The sequence below is a fragment of the Rousettus aegyptiacus genome, unplaced genomic scaffold, assembly GCF_014176215.1.
Source record: "Rousettus aegyptiacus isolate mRouAeg1 unplaced genomic scaffold, mRouAeg1.p scaffold_m13_p_1, whole genome shotgun sequence".
Lineage (NCBI taxonomy): Eukaryota > Metazoa > Chordata > Mammalia > Chiroptera > Pteropodidae > Rousettus > Rousettus aegyptiacus.
This window is the reverse complement of record NW_023416284.1, coordinates 179,674,926-179,686,513: the sequence shown is the minus strand read 5'-3', so window position 1 is coordinate 179,686,513 and position 11,588 is coordinate 179,674,926. Positions and strand designations below refer to the sequence as shown.

Here is an 11,588-nt window from a genome sequence, read left to right as displayed (position 1 = left end):
GTCGCCCTTGTGGGTGGAGCGCGCCGGCGGGAGGCGGGGCGCAGGCTGGGCCGAGGGGCGGGGCGCGGGGTCACGTGCCGCCCGCCGCGGGGTGGAGGGCGCCGGCTGGCGCGGCAGAGAAAGGTCGGCTCTGGGCTGACCCGGTCCGCGGTGAGCGGCCCGGGGCAGGCCAAGTCCACGTGCGGGCAGGTACGAAGGGGGCCCGGGATCGTGGGGGCGGGCAAGAACATCAGCAAAGATGGACAGGGCGGGGAGCTGCGAGGGCGGAGACGCGGCGCAGCTGGGGAGCGGCGGGCGTTCCTCGGCGGGGACGCGCGGCTCCCAGCTGACCCCCTGACCCTCCGCGGGGCGTGAGGGTCTCCGAGACTCGGCAGCCCGACTCTCCCCGCCGCCGCCCTCCTTTGGTTGCGTTCCGAGGCCCAGAGGGCACGTGCTGGTACCTTCAGCAGGGGCGCAGTAATCTAGGAATGATGATAGCCAGGAGGACGGTACAGTTCCCTCATTCGAATGGGAACATTCAAATTCAAAACAGCGTCTAACTATGACCGGGAGGTTGAATAGGTTGAATGCTGATAGGCCTCTAAACCTGGTAACGGTCATTTTAACGTGAGAGACCCCAAAAGGTTAAAATTAATTCCTTCCCCAAATTCTGATCTGTAGTCTAACAGAGTTCTCTCCGAGGATCATGCAAATTGTACTACTTCCCCAGTTGAGCTCATGCAGCTTTTTACTGCGTGTGTTCCCATGATTTACCCAGCTCTTCCCTTTTCTCTTTTCCTAGTTCTCGAATCTTTCCCCACTCGTTGGTTTCCACACGACAGGCGCACGCACTCTCTTTTATTTGCTCTTTAGTTCTTCCCAAGTATCTTTGCTTTTTTTATTCTTGCGTGCATTCTCCTCCTTGACCATCTCATCAGTTGCATCACATTGAACTTTTACTCTTGTGCTCCAGGTGCTGGCCTGATGCCTGCACATTAATAACCTGCGAGTGTTCTAAACTCCTCTCAAACTGAACTAATTCTCATCTTTCAGCCACACTTCAAAACCTGCCTTTCTTCCTGTATCTCCGAATCACCCAGACTTAAAATTCACTTATTCAACGAACATTTTTGTGCACTGAAAATGTGCCCGACACAGGATACAATGGGAAACAAGCAACTAATTCTAGTGTAGGGGTGTGAGGAGTGGAGAAGGGAGACACTAAAATTGGTTAATAAGAAGTTATCAGATAGTGATATGATGAAGAGTGATTGGAGGGGCCATTTTGGTTAGAGAGTGACAGAAATGGCCTTTAGAACCCCCAAATTATATACTTTGGTCAGCTCTGGGGAAGAACCACCTCTCCTGACAAAGTGATTGTAATATTTATCAGGAAGAGTAAACTGACATTAATAACTAAAAAAGTTTGAGACAGAGGAGTAATACTATCAAAATATAAAACTATAGCATTTAAAACAGTGCTGTAGTATAAGAGACAGAACATTGAAACAGAATAGCCATGAACAACAAAAGAAAAACATGGATGTTTGTATGTACATATGTATGCATTCATTTACACGAATTTATAAGAGGTCATAAATCTATGGGAAAGGGAAGGATTAGTCAATAACCAAAAAAAAAAATGGTTTTTAGTTCGGAATGATTTCTGAGTAAAAAAATAACTTCTGTATACCAGCAATAGCTAACTAGGGAGTTTAAGAATAACAGAAGATATTTATAATAGTATTTCAAACTAAAGCTATCTGAAAATAAATCACACTAAAGCTATATAGTCCTTTAGGGAGAAAAATGTAAAGCTGTATTGACACACAAAAGAAAACCCAAGTAAATGGAGAGATATACAATATTCATGGATGGAATGACCCGATATCAAGATGTCAATTTTCCTTAATTCTAAAAATTCACTGCAATTTCAGTTAAAGTTGCTGTATGGTTTTCATGGAACTTGATGTACTGAACCTAAAATATATATGAAAAAGCAAAGGACCAAGAATAGCTGAGTCTATTTTGAAGAAAAATAAAGTCTTTTCCTCCCAGATAGCAAAACAATATAAAGCTGTAATAATTAAGACTACTGTCTTAATTACTGGTATTGGCTCAGGGATAGAAAAGTAAACTCATGGAACAGAATGGAGATCCTAGAAATACGCCCACATACTTATGGGAAGTTAGCATACAAAGCAAAGGAAAAAGCCTAGACTAGTCCGTAAACGATGCTGAGATGTGGTATCCATATAGAATAAAGACAAAATTAGATGCCACTTCACACCATTCACAACAATCATTTCCAGGTGGATTAAAGTCTTAGATGTGAAAGATACATCTGTAAACTATTTAGAAAAAGATACAGGGGGCTATATTGTCTCTAGGAAATACTTCTCTCTTTGTTTCCTTGTGGTTAAATACACAGAACATAAAATTTACCATTTTAGCAGGTGTACACGTGGTGTTCATGTTATTGTGCAGCCATCACTACTGTCTATCCCTAGAACTTTTTCATCTTCTGGGAAGGGGTTCTTAAGTTATGAAAAGCACCACTGAGGATGCCGTTGAGTTACTCCAAATGAGAGGTGATGATGACTTAAGCTGGAGTGGTGACAGGGAAGGTGGAGAAAAGTGGATGGATTTGGGGTATGTTCTGATAGCAGAGAACAGGAATTGTGCAAGGTTTGGATAGGGGATGAGGGGAAAGCAAGGAACAAGGGCAACATTTAGGTTTTTTGTTTGAGCCGTGAGATGAATCATTTACCATTTACCATCAAAAACTACTTACCATTTATTTGGTGGCAGTGCAGAGGATGAGTGGAGGAAGAACTGGGGGAGAAAAAATAAAGAATTCTGTTTCGGACAGTAAGTTTGAAAGGCTTGTTGGACATCTAAGTGGAAATGTTCCAGTAGCTGTTGGATAGGTGGGTCTGGGAAGATTATAGTTGACGATACAGCTTTGGGATCAGTGGCATACAGATACTTAAAGCTGATGTGGTAGGATTAGATTCAGTTGCATCACAAGAAAATATACAATAATAATGCCTTAAATGTGCATATAGTTCCATAGGTAGGCGGGCCACGGCTGTCATGGAAGCAGCTCCATGAGCATCAGGGACTTGCATTCTTCTGTCTTGCTGGTCTGCCATCCTTAGGATGCTTTCTCATGGTGGAGATGACTGCTTTAATTCCAGACTGCCACTGCCATGGCAAGAGGGATGGTTGAAGAAAGGCACATACTTTTCTCTTTAAGAACACTTCTCAGAAGTTACACGTGACACATCTACTTACAACCTGTGAGCCAGTTCTTGGGGACGATGCTTAACTAGAGGTAAATATAGACAATGTAGTCTTTATTCGTTTTTGTGTGCCCAGCTATAATTCAGGGGTTTTATTAATAAGAAGGAAGAGGAGAATGGATGTTTAGTTCCAGTCTTGTTTCTTCGCTGACTAAGGCAATGAAGCTACCACTATAAAGGCTCCAGGGAGCTCCCTGTTGTTAAATTTATTGGAATTTTAAGTATTTGTCTCATGTGGTACTGTTCTGTTTCCTTTTTACTCTCTGTGTCCCTAGTTTCCTCAGAATTTCTCCTCTGTTCTCTGCTTAAAATTAGTGTTTCAGATTTAACGCAATCACAATCATAATCCCAAAGACTGTGTAAAAGTAGAAATTTACAAGTTGACTTTAAAATTATGTGGATGTGCCAGAGACAGAATAGTCAGTCTTGAAAAGAACAAATTCAGAGAATGGATACTACCTGGCTGCACGATTTATTGTAAAACTACAGTAGTCAATGTAACATGATATTTATATAAGGATAGGCAAATAGATGACTGGAATGGAATGCAGTTAATAAATATATATTTATAATATGCATTTATAATAAATATAAATGCATATAAATATAAATGCATATTTATATAGCCACTTGATTTACAACCAAGATATAAAGTCAGTTCAATGAGGAAAGGAATATCTTTTCAACAAATGATACCGGAGCTACTAGATATCCATGTAGGAGAAAAAAAATGAAGCTCAAATCCTGTCTCACCCAATACACAACGACGTGAGGTGGATCATTGAGCTAAATGTACAAGCTAAAACAAAAATGCCTTTTAGAGAAGCTCAGGAAATTATCTGTGTCTTTGAGGTAGGCAGCAGTTTCTAAGACAGGAATATAATAACCATAAAAGCAAAAATTCGATAGAAGTTATGAAAGTTAAAACTCTTCATCAAAAGGTACCTTTAAGAAAATGAACAGGCAAGTCACAGCCTAGAAGTTATTTGCAGTGTATGTGTACATATATGTGCTAAAGGATTTGTTTCCAGAATTTGTAAAGAACTTATAACTCATTTAAAAACAAATCAGTTTAAAAATGGGCAAAAGACTTGAGCAGGCACTTCACACAAAAATAAATATAAACGACTAACATGAATATAAAAAATGCTCACTGTTGTTAGTTTTCAGAGAATTACAAAATAAAACCACAGTGAGGTACTGCCATGTACCCACTAAATGGCTAAAATCAAACATGCTGACAGCATCAGACATTGGCACGGATGTGAAACAACTGGAACTACTGCTCCTGCATCACTGGTTGCAGCGTAAAACAGTGCAGTCATGTCGGATAAGTATTTTGGAGCGTCATAAAGTTAAACATATATTTGCCCTATGACCCAGCAATTCTAGGTATTTACCCAAGAGAAATCAAAACACTTCTATAAAATATTGTGTCAGAATGCTCATAGTGGCCTGTGGTAGACAGAATACTGCCCCCCCACTCCAGATGTCCACACCCAAATCTCCAGAACCTGTGAATATGTTAAATTGCACGCCTGGCAAAGGGACTTTGCAGGCAGACTCAGGGTTATAGATTTTAGAGCGTGGAGATTATTTTAGATTACCTGGGAGAGCCTATTGTGATCACATGGACCCTTAAAAAGTGGGAAAGGAAAGCAGAAGAGTCAGATGTGGCAATGTGAGGGTGAGCTGCTGCTGGTTCTGAGACGCAGGGGCTGCCCTCAGAGGTCAGAGGGAGGCCTCTGGCGCCCAGACAAAAACTAGCAAGGAAACAAGGCCTTCCCTTCTACAGCCGAATGGACTGAATCCCGCCAGCAACCTGCATGAGCCTGGAAGCGGACTCTTCCCCAGAGCTCTCAGTAAGCAATGCAGCCTTGCTAACAGCTTGGTTTTGGCCTTGTGAGACTTACAGCAGAGAAATTCAAGCTAAAATTGTCCCTGGGAATGTGGATTTTAACAATCTGCAGGTAATCCTAGAATGACATTTTGAGAAACACTATTTTTCAATAATTTCAGCTGAAGTTTATAGTTTCAACTAACAGCATATGCTGATGGCTCATAAATCTGTTCCTATACCTTAGAACTGTCTGCTGACCCACGTAGCCTAATGGATATCCTTCACGAATATTTTACAGGAACCTTAATCTCAGCATGTCGAAATTGAGAATTCATCCTTTTCTCAAATCCATTCCTCTTCCTGCATTTTCCTATTTTGGTAAATGTTGTTCCTATATACTCAGTTTCAGGCAGGATGCTCTGCTCTCTCCATACATATGAAGCTTTTAGTTAAAATGTAATGAAAGAACTTGGAGTTGTGAGAAGAGAAAAGGAAACTCAGAAAAAAAGTCATAGCAATGAGGTAGAGGCTGCCGTAAATTACTGGATTATCAGAAATCAGTAGGGACCTTAATTACTGGGACATACATACCAGGCTTGTAGAGTTAGTTGATTAAGGGTGATAATTATTAAGAATATTGCAGAATCAAAGAAAAATACAAGTTCAGAGACTGAGGGGGCACACCAAATCCTGAGAAGGATCTGTGGTAACAAATCCATACCCAGACGTAAAGAAGTTTAAGAAGAGAAACAGAAGATCTTTAAATTGCCAGATGGAATATAATAATCACGGTTGTGATAAGCAACATTTATTGAGCACTTAACTTGGAATAGGCCCGATTCTGTGTGCTTTTTACATGTGTTAGCTCATAATATTGATAACAACCCTTAAAGTCCTGTTATTGCTATTTTTTAGATGAGTAGAGTGAGACACAGGTTAATTAACTAGCCCATAGTCATATGTCTAGTTGTATTTTAAAATGTATTCAGGATTTTTTCTTACTCAAGTGTGGTAAGATGACATACACAGAATCAACTGCCTTGAAAGGAGTTAATTGTTTACCTCTCCTTAGAGGAGGGGCGTTTCCACCACATGGAGCCACCTGGGGGAAACCTCAGGGTCTGGCAGGAGGTGGAGGGGAGTGAAGGGAAACCATGGCCCCCCGCCTTTGTCACGGTTTTCTGGGAGGGACTGGATAGCACAGGATAGGCAAGCTGAACAAGTTTAGGATTGGTTAGTTTGAATAATTTTGGCAGGCTCTGTGCTACAGGGGTGGTGGTCTCTAGTTATCTGATACTTGGCCTTTGTTTTAGGGTAGGGGGAATATTGGCTTGGTGTATGATAGATAAAGGTAGCGTTTGAGAATATGAACTAAGTATTGGTTAGTTTGGATATGAAAGGTATTCTCAAGAGCTTATGTTTGCAGTCTCTAGGAATTAGCTAACCCTGGTAGGGGCAGTCACCTGGGTCCCCAAGAACCCAAGATGTTAAAGCATCATGAAATAAAAGGCACAAAGTTAATACAAGTTATTGGTGGAACTGCATTTGAAACTAGGCAGTGTGGGTCCACAGAGAACATTCTTATCCTCTTTACTATTATTTTGCCTACAAAGAAACAAAAATTAGACTTACCGCAGATTTCTCATGAGCAACGAGCAATATCAGATGAAATATCAGTGGGAGTATTAATGCGCTAAAGGAAACCTGCGAATCTAGAATTCTAAACCAGCTCTCTTAATAAAGAGGGTGAAATAGAACATTTTCAGATATGCTATGAATGGGAATGCTGACTACGCATCGACCTTCATGAAAGAACGACCAAAGGATGTGCCTTCTTCAAGAATGATTTGAACCCAGAAGGAAGTCATAGACGTCAGAAACAATAGTAAGGAAAGAAGTTGGCAGAAATGTTGGTAAATATATAAATTGACTACTTTTGAAAATGACTTCTTTTAGGGTGATTAAAATACCACCCCGAAGTGGAATTAAAATACCAGACAAAAATGCCTAGGAATGTAGGAGAGGTCAGACTGGATTTAAAGCATTTTAACGTTCTCATTTGGGAGGATAACAGTATTGCTTAAATTTATTCTTTTGTAGCATGTTTAAAATGCAGTTATTTTCTAAATGAATAGAAATATATGGTATAACTTTAAGCCAGTTAAAGAAAAACATGATCTGTTCAACATACAATAAGTGTAAAAGGATTTAACACATCTATTAAAGGACAGGTTTTGAAATTAAATATAAGTGTTATAAAAAGATTATAAGCATGATGGGGAAAGATGTGGTAAATACTTGTTAAAAGAAAACTGATAAATATTAATACCAGATGAACTAGAACACAAGGCAATACACATTAATAAGGATAAAGAGGAACAGGGTATTAAGGGTCACATATTCACGAATTTGTGTACTCTAATGACATATCTTTTCACATCTTGACAAAATATTGCAAGTATTTGTTTAGCACACTAATTAAGGAGTTCTCCTTTACAAGGCGAGATCCATAAAGGCAGGGACATAGTTTGTATGTTTATGGCTATATATCCAGTGCTTACAACAGTTTGTGATTCATAGGGACTCAGATAAATATTTGTTGAACGAATAAACAATTTAAAGAAGAAATAGCTACAAGGGGAAGTTGACATGCACGAGCAGGCATGAAAATTTTAAAAAACTTCTGTCAGGTACTGGTAGATTGTGCAGACAAAAATTAGTAAGGGTACAGAAACTTAACAGCACAAGTAACAAGCTTGATACAATGGCTATAGTAAATTCTGCCCATAACAAAAAAATAAATATAGGATAGACTTATAAATATTAGTTGTAAGAAAGCAAGTCTCCACAATTCCAAAGAATCCCATACAACACAATGAAAAGATAATCTTTAGAAATTTTGTTTGGAAACTAGAAGTAATCCTAAACAATTCATGGATTAGAGGAAATCAGTCACAGTGGAAAGATCAGGACTTGTGAAATTTAGGTGAAGCAAAACTTAGACGGGAATTTATAGCCTTAAATGAATTCATGAACAAAAAACTGCTGCTAAGGTTAAGCATTATTGAAGAAGTTAGGAAAAGGACAGGATGAACCCAAAGAAAGAAGAAAATAAGAGCAAACCTGGAAAACAAAACATGATAGACAAAACCAACAAATGATAAAAAATTAAAAAACAATTTTTTTCTATTAATAAACTTCTAGAAGCACAAAGTCAAAAAGAAGAGGTACAAATAAACTGCTAAGAAAAAATGATAGACAATTTTAGGGATAGAAAAACAGGAATAGCAAGAACAACTTTATGCTAATGATTTTGAAACTTAAATTCCCATTTTCTTGAGAAACAGATATTTTAAGGCTAATTCTAAAGGAAAGAAAATCTGAATAAACCAGTAATTATAGAAATAATCTCTACAAAAGGCACATTATCAACCAAATGCAGTGTGTGGACCTTGTTTAGATCCTGCTTCTAATAAACCAATAGTGTTAAACAAAGAGTTAATGAAGTAATTGAAACACTCATTAGATAGTTGATGATACTAAGGAGTACTTTTTTCTTTTGGACATAATGGTAGTTAATTTTTTGGGGGGTTGGGGGGAGGAGAGACTAAAGCAATTACAGGTTATGTGATATGACATTTTAGATTTGCTTCAAAATAGTGGAGTGGTGGTGGGAAGTAACTGTGGGTTATGGGGTAGATTGCAGTGTTCAGTATGATAGCCACGCTTATATAGTTATTTAAATTAAAATTAGTTAAAATTAAATAAGATAAAATTTTCAGCTCCTAGGTCACAGTAACGTATTTTCTTTCGCACTAGTACAGATACAGAAAATGTCTATTCGGCTGAAATCCAGTTGGAGAGAGCAAGTTTAGATGAAACAAGATTGAGCATATGTTGAAAATTTTTAAAACTGAGTGATGGGGTTCATTTTGTTATTCTCTCTGCATTCATATACATTTGAAATTTTCCATGAAAGGAAGAAACAAAAAACATGTGACCTTTGTGAAAAAATTACAAAAGATCTAAAAGATGACTTGAAGATCTACTTTTCATGAATGGTGAGACTCTGTGATATCAATTCTCCCCAATCACTCTGTAAATTCAATTCAGTTACAATCAAAATCCCAATAGCTGAGATAGTCCTGAAGAAAATGGAGGTGGGAGTGCTCATTCTAAAAGTTATCAAGGCTTAAACACATAGGAATTAAGAACACGTAGATGCAGGGTTAGACAGATAGGCCAATGGAACAAAACTGTCCAATGATGGACCCTCGCTAGACACGACTTTGGTGTATGATGAGTCATTTCTGATCAATGGGAAAACCATGGTCTAGTAATAAATGGTCTTGGGATATTTGGTTTTAAGAGCATGAGGATTTGATTTTAGAAACCCTGGGTTTTAAGTGTTCGTGGTGCTTTAAAGTGGAAGTATGCTTTAGGCCAATGAATATATGAATATATGAATATATGTATCTGAAGCTTCGAGAGACCTAGTTACAGAGATTTGAGAATCATAAGGTTATAGGTGTTTGTGAGGAAAACACTGAAATTACTCAGCCAGAGATATAGCATGAGAGGAAAGACTGCAGATGGAACCCACTGGAACACTGATATTTAAAGGCCAGGTGGAGGCAGCTGAATCAGCATTAAGCTGGGGGGGAGGGGCGGGTGGCGGCCCGAGGGTGGGGGCTGTGCTGCCTTATTCAGAACATCTCAGATTTCCATTTCTGACAGGTACTAGATGCAGAGTGGCCAAAAATGCAAGACTAAAACTAGAAACGGCCTAGTAGCTCAACAAGGAGGGAGTCATCAAATGCTTTGGACAAACAAGTAAGGTGACTGAAAAGTGGATTGAGCAACAAGATGTCACTCACTGGTGACCTTAGGGAGTGCCGTTTCGGTGTTGGAGGAAGACACACTGGGAAACAGATCTTATAAAGGGAAGTGAGAAGAGCTAGAGGGTGCTTAGATGAGAGAAGTTTTTTATTTCCAGTCGTTTTTTTGTTATCGTATTTTGATGGGAGAACAACGAACATCCCGTATTTAGGGGGGAGGAGGAGAAAGAGCTGTTAAGGAGGAAATGTATGAAGAGAGAGAAGAGAAAGGCAGGTAGATAATGAACCAAGGCTCCCTGGAAGTGAAAGGATGAGCTCTAGAACAGGCGGTGCACCTCCCTTTGCGAAGGGGACGAGGCCTCGTCCTCAGAACCAGGGTACACAATGAGATGAAGATGGAAAGTTGGCATCTGGAAAAGGTGATGTGGATAAATGTACCTTCTTTTGCAGACCAGGGTAGATTTACTGTGGAGTCAGGAAGCTTAGGCTTTAGGGCGTCCTAGTGTACAGGCCCCCACAGTGTTCGGAGTGGCAGTGTCCCAGGTAGGGAGGGACATTGTCATCTTGAAGCATTTATATGTAAGCATGTCTGACAAATTGCCTAGTGGTCTCTCAGAAGAAAGGTATCAAAATTTCTAAGACTCCGTTTATTTATTTGTAATTTATTTATTTCGCCTCCAGCACCTGGTCTTCCTAGGTGGTCTCCCATCCAAGTACTAACCAGGCTCGACCCTGCTTAGCTTCCAAGATCGGATGGGATCAGGCATGTTCAGGGTGGCATGGCTGTAGACTCCAAGACTCCATTTATTGTGATTTCTTTTCTCATTGTAAATAACTTCTACATTAGTACCTAATTTGATATTTCTGGTTTCGTGTGTGTGTGTGTGTGTGTGTGTGTGTGTGTGTGTGTGTGTTTTAAGAGCCTCCCTACTTAAATGTCAAGCCCCTCGTACCTGGATCTCTCCCTGTGTGTGGGTATGGGGCAGAAGTTAAGGGAGTTCAGTCTTAATTTTCAGAGTGAAATAAGAGACGCGATCATTTGAGAGGGCTGGAGGTAGGGTAGGAGGCTGGGCAGAGTATGTGGATTGCTTGAAGTAGTCATTGTGGGGAGGAGAGACCTGAGGAGGGACAGTAAAGATCATTCTGAGACCCCGCTCCCAGTTGTCTTTCACCCAGACCCGCATTGGGGCTGTCCAGGTTTAGGCACGGAGAAAGCACATTTTCAGGTTAGGGATGCAGGGTCGTAGAAAGTGGAGGGTCCCAGGGTCGTGGGGGAGCAGGCAGAGGGCGAAGTGGTGCCGCAGAGTGGAGGCTGAGCGGGAAGGAAGCAGAGCCGCGCGCCGGGCTGCTCATTCCTGGAAAAGCAAGGGGTGGAAGGTGTGTCGAGGTTGGAGAGCAGGTGGAGATCGAGACTGAGAGAGTTCAAACAGAAACTTGGAGTTTATTCTGGAGAAAGGTGCGAGGGCCAATGATGTCAGCTGAGGACATCCAGATAATAAGGTTAGGAAGTGTATTTCCAGTATACTCAGGTTTATACCCAGGACTCGGGAGGGAAGCCTGCCTGGGGAGGTGTGTTTAAGGTAACACTGTGAAGGTTTTTTTGGCCAGAGAAGTAATGGTAAAGAA

At 40.4% G+C, this 11,588-nt stretch overlaps 1 protein-coding gene and 1 pseudogene across 3 annotated transcripts in view; one reads left to right on the top strand and one right to left on the bottom strand.

The window, feature by feature from the left end:
- The first annotated feature begins 57 nt into the window (after positions 1–57).
- The window catches only part of SERAC1 (serine active site containing 1), a 52,326-nt gene continuing 40,795 nt past the window's right edge, over positions 58–11,588 (top strand). For 2 of the 3 annotated variants that reach the window (XM_016162760.2, XM_016162757.2), the window contains exon 1: positions 58–189. The gene's annotated coding sequence lies outside the window, so the exon portion shown is untranslated. Of the gene's footprint in view, positions 190–3,179; positions 3,317–11,588 lie in introns of all 3 variants that reach the window. The other variant, XM_016162759.2, reaches the window with a different exon arrangement.
- On the bottom strand, positions 10,635–10,753 carry LOC118605149 (annotated as a pseudogene).